We start from the raw sequence: 5,868 nt of genomic DNA, 5'->3' as shown, positions 1-5,868 counted from the left end.
ATTGATTGGAGAAGAGAGAGACTTGACATAATAGAAATGGTTACCAAGAAGAATACTGCAGTTGTCCAAATGAGAGGTCACAAGTGCTTAAATGAAGGAGGTGGTTGTGTTTGTGAAGAGAAAGAGATACACGTTAAGAAATGTTTCAAGATAAATGACACAATATTAGGCAATTATTTGCATATGTAGGTTAAATGAGAGTGAGGAAGTAAGAACAGTAGTAAGGTAGAGATTCTAGTTGACAGTATTAGGAAAACTATACACATAATTGATTCTACCAATAACAAAAACAACAAAAATCATATATCAATAGATTCAGAAAAGTTTTTTGTCAAAATATGACACCATTCCTCTTTTAAAAAAAAATCTAGAAAGCATAGGAGGACATGACATTTTTCTTAAAATGAGAAATAGTATCTAGGTAAAATGAGGAACAAGCATTATTTGAATTGAGGATAAACCAAAAGCCTTTCCAATAAGATCAGAGATAAAGCAAGAGTATTTATTATCACCACTATTACTCAATGTTGTAATAGAAATGCTAATTATAGTAATAAGAAAAAGAAATGGAAAGAATAAGCATAAGAAATAAGGAAACAGGGTTGCTAGGTGGCGTAGTGGATAAAGCACCAGCCTTGAAATCAGAATACCTGGGTTCAAATCAGGTCTCAGACACTTAATAATTACCTAGCTGTGTGGCCTTGGGCAAGCCACTTAACCCCATTTGCCTTGCAAAAAAACTAAAAAAAAAAGAAAGAAAGAAGGAAACAAAAACTTTTTAATAGATGACATGATGGATAGTTAGAGAACTGTAGAGTCAAATAAAAATTAGTTGAAATAATCAATAATTTTAAAAAATTTGCAGGCCAAAAGTAACTAACCAAACTAACCAAACCCACACTAATCATAACCAAAACCTAACAGGACAAGATGGAAAAAGAAATTCTATTTAAAATAAATTATACTACACACACACACACGCACACACACACATACACACACAGTATAAGCAAACCAGATTTAGAGGGAAAATAATATGTATATTGAAAGCAGCAGAGTAAAATATTTATAAAATACAGAAAAACTGATGACTTGGGGTAAGTTATATATCAAGTTTTACTAAAGCTATAATTCTTTCAATTGATTTTAGCTGAATTTCTAGATTTCTCTAAGTAATGTATATCACTTTCAAATACCAATAATTTTGTTTCCCATTTGCTTGTGTTATTCCTTCAATTCCTTTTTTTAGTCTTATGATAATCAATGTTTCAAGAACTATGTGAACTAATAATTGACATCCTTGATTTACCCATGATGCTATCGGAAAGACATTTAGTCTTTCTCCATTATCTGTAATGTTAATTCTTGGTTTCTATGGATACTGTTTACCATATGAAGGAAAAATCCATTCCTATAATTTCTAGTATTTTAACAATATTTACTTGAATATTTTTACTTATATTTTCCTTTTTCCTTCATCTATTGATATAATCTTAATGTCTTGTTATTAATTCATAATTTATTATTACTATTTTGTTTATAGTATTCCTAATGTTGAACCCGCTATTCTTAGTATAAACCTAACTTGATTATAGTGAATAGTCTTTTAAATGTTACTATAGCCAATTTGTTAATATTTGATTCAATATTTTTGAATCAATATTCATTTAGTATATTGGTCTATAGTTAACTTTGTTTCATCTTCCTTTGATTTAACTATAATGATAGTATTTGTTTCATAAAAAGAATTTGGTAGGATGTCTTCTTTTTTTCTATTTTTGCACAAAATGTTCAAAGTATTAGAGTTAATTGTTCTTTGAATGTTTGACAGAATACATTTGTAAATCCATCTGGGTGTTGAGATTTTTTTTTCCTTTGGAGCTCATTTGTAGATTGTTCAATTTTTTTACAGAGATTGGGTTATTTAAATTCTCTATTTCTTGTTCCATTAATCTTTGTATTTTATGTTTTTAAAATATTCATCTATTTCACTTAAGTTGTCAGTTTTATGGCACATAATTAAACAAAATAATGTCTAACATTTTCCTTTACTTCTTTCTCATCTGTTGTGATTTCTCTTTTTTCCTTTTTTTATTTTGGTAATGTTTTCCTTTTCTGTAAATCAAATTAGCTAATTAATTAAACTAGTCTATTTTTTTGGTCCCTTTAAAAAATTAACTCCTAATCAACTTTTATTTTTAATTTTGCTAATTTTTTCTTTGATTTTCAGTACTTAAATTTTTGTGTTTATTTGTATTTTTTAAATTAGTTTTTCTAGCTCTTTTTTCATTATAAACCCAATTCACTGATTTGTGTTTTTCTCTTCTGTTGATGGTTGAGTTTAGAGATATCTAATTTCTCCTAAGGACTATTTTTGCTAAATCCAACAGTCAATGAGCTTCTGCTTTTTTTTTTTCCCTCATGAAGACAATAGAATTTTTGAAGAAACAATGGACAATATAAGCACTTAGTCATCCTTTCTTCCCTTCAAATTGTCCAATGTTTGTACCTTTCTAGATTTCTCTTGATTCTTGTGTTATTATTTCAGAGATTCTACAGTACTCTGGTTTTCTCAACAGGAATGTTTAAAAGTCAAAAGACTAGCAAAAGTCCATTTTCCCCCTGTAGAATTATACTTAGGTGGGGTTTTTTTTGGTTTTTTGGTTTGGTTTTTTTTAGGTTTTTGCAAGGCAAATGGGGTTAAGTGGCTTGCCCAAGGCACACAGCCAGGTCATTAAGTGTCTGAGGCCAGATTTGAACTCAGGGACTCCTGACTCTAGCGTCAGTGCTCTATCTACTGTGCCACCTAGCCGCTACCTAGCTGCCCTCTAAGTTATTCTTTTTGCTGGGCTTAGTTAGTTCTATCTTCCCTGAGAAGCTCATGCATTATCTGTTCCAGACAAACTGGCCTACAAGCTCAAAAATCCATCTCTCACTTCATAGGCTGTCCCACATGTATGGTTTTCCTTCTCATCTCTATGTCTTAGAAACCTCAGCTTTCCTCATATCTCAGTTCAGTTACCATCTACTCCATACATGATCTCTATAATTGTTAGAGCTCTTTCCTCAAATTATGTAATTATATGTAAGTTAAATATATTAAACTCAATTTATATATATAGTTAGATATGTATATATGTACATATTAAAATCTAGATGTATTTGCATATCCATGTATACATAGATGTGCATATATGTAAACAACCTAAATATCCCTTTCTCCCCTATACCCAGGATAATATTAGTTCCTTTAAGGCAGTGACTTTTTTTGTTTTTGTTTATTCTTGTATCCTTATTGCCTAACATGGTATTTTAAGTGTAATAATTAAAGATTTACTGAATTGAATTGAATCTAATTGGCATCCCATTAGATAAGGAGGATAAGGATCAGAAAAGAATTGAGGTTGACCCCCTAGGTCATGAAAAGTGACTGGAAGGATGGTCTTTTCTATAATAGAAATAGTGAAGTATATTGGAAGGTTTATGATAAGGATAATGAATTACTTCTATGGAACACCCAAATAGAGATAGATGTCCTGTGTTATGGAATATTCAAGTTTAGAAGAAAGATTAAGATTGGATACATAGATGTGGAAAAGATCTGCATAAAGATAATTGAACTCATGGGAACTGATGAGAGAGAGAGAGAGAGAGAGAGAGAGAGAGAGAGAGAGAGAGAGAGAGACAGAGAGACAGAGAGAGACAGAGAGACAGAGAGACAGAGAGAGACAGAGAGTTTAAAAAGAAAAGAGAAGGTTTTAAGCAGAGCCTTGAGGTATTTCCTCATTTAGTGAGCAGGACGATAATCCAGAAAAGGACATTCAAATCTTGTTCCCAAGAGCTGAGAGAAGGCAACTGATTTTCATCTTTAAAGATGGGTTGGTAGAGGGTACAATATGTGGTATGGAGTGCTCCAGCTTGTGTCACACTTTCTCTATTGGTTGATTACTTTTGCTAAAATGTTTTTCTTAATCTTTTTATTCTTTATTGTAAGGGATGACTCTCTGGCAAGGAGAGAGGACCACCATCATCACTATTAACATTGTCATTATACCCATCATGTTAGCTGTAGTCCAATAGATGTAGCGTGGATTTCAAAAGACCTGGCTTCTACCTTGGGAAAATCACTTATCTTTTTTGAGCCTCAATTTCTTCATCTACTAAACGGGGAAGGTGCTAACAGCTATACTACTTCACAGTAATGTTCAGGAGGATCAAACGAGAGATTTTATATTAAATTCTTTGTAAAATTTGAGGTTCCAGATATTATTAATGCCACTATTATATGATTGTCGTCATATCATTACCACTACTGAGGATATCATTAAAAATACCAAAACCATTAAATAAATCCAAAATACTGATTGTGCACTTTCTATATGTACTTTCTACAAGGTTCAATAGTTAGTCCTCTGCCCTTGAAGTCAGGAACTCATGAGTTCAGATCTAGTCTCAGACACTTTATAGTTATGTGATCCTAGGCAAATTACTTAACTGTCATCTGCCACAGTTTCCTTAGTTGTAGCATAAGAATAATAAAACACCTACCTCCTGTTATTTCTGAGAAGATAAAATGAGGATAAGATGCACTTTAAAGCACTTCACAAATGCTAGTTATTAGTATTATGCAAGGTATTATGGTAGTAAGTATTTTTGGAGTTAAGGAGATTTTTTCATGTTACAAGTTTCTTGAGAACAGGGGTATTTTGCTTTTATCAGTGTATTCAAGCATTCAGCATAATTCTATGTACACAGCTAGTACCTACTAAATACTTAATTGAAAAATAAATTGGGGTTTATGATAAACATCCACCCATGTGAGGATGCAAAAGTTATACAAATGAAAAAGAAAAATTAAGCACTAGTTGAAGGATATATATATATATATATATACCATAAGTATAAATAGAATCCAATATGATAGGGTAGTCTAAGGTGTCAGATTCAAGGTTTGTTGAATGGAGCAAGAAGGGGTCCATAGTGGACAAAGAACTGGCCTTAAAGTCAGAAAGTCTTGAGTTCAAATTAGGCTTATAACACCTTGGTTATATGATCCTGAGCAAGTAACTTTACCTCTCAATGCCCCACGGAAATCTCTAAGATTACAAATTGCAAGACAGTTTCAGATCTTCATTTTTAGGAGGAATTTCTTCATAGGAAATTCTCATATCAGTGAAATGATAGATCTAAGCAAATAACAAGTAATTGAGGGACGGCTAGGTGATGCTGTGGATAGAGCACCAGCTCTGGAATCAGGAAGGAGTACCTGAGTTCAAATCCGGCCTCAGATACTTAATAATTACCTAGCTATGTGGCCTTGGGCAAGCCACTTAACCCCACTGCCTTGCAAAAAAAATAAGCAATCAAATAAATAAACCCCCCAAACAAAATAACAACCCCATACTGGACATCAGAAGGTTTAGGTTTTTCTCCCAAATCTGCTACTATCTGTCTGTCTGGACACATTATTCAGTCTTTTATGGTTTCAGTTTCTTGAAGAGAAAATTTGCCAAGTGATGACTAAAGTCCATCCAAGAAAGTTGAAATCTGTAAGAAAAGGAATAATCAGAGAAGACTGACCAGATGAGGCTGACCCTTGGAAGAGTCACTATCTCCATCATGATCTCTGTCAGGAGGAGCAGCAGCAGAAACACGTTGTGCTTAGAGGACCAGGGAGAAAATTCTCCATCCCCTTAAGTCAAGACTTCTAAAACTCTGGCCTTTGAATTCCTTCCCAGAATATGTTGTAAATACATAAAATAAAATACAGAGGATTACAAAGGAATCCTATTAAAATGGGGAACTCTAGTGATTTAATAGGAGTTTATCTTTCCAAGAGAGAAATTGAAAGTGATGCCCTCCCTTCAG

Source organism: Macrotis lagotis, chromosome 1, assembly GCF_037893015.1.
Source record: "Macrotis lagotis isolate mMagLag1 chromosome 1, bilby.v1.9.chrom.fasta, whole genome shotgun sequence".
In the NCBI taxonomy this organism is placed as follows: Eukaryota; Metazoa; Chordata; class Mammalia; order Peramelemorphia; family Peramelidae; genus Macrotis; species Macrotis lagotis.
The sequence above is the reverse complement of the archived record's forward strand: the minus strand, read 5'-3'. Positions refer to the sequence as shown.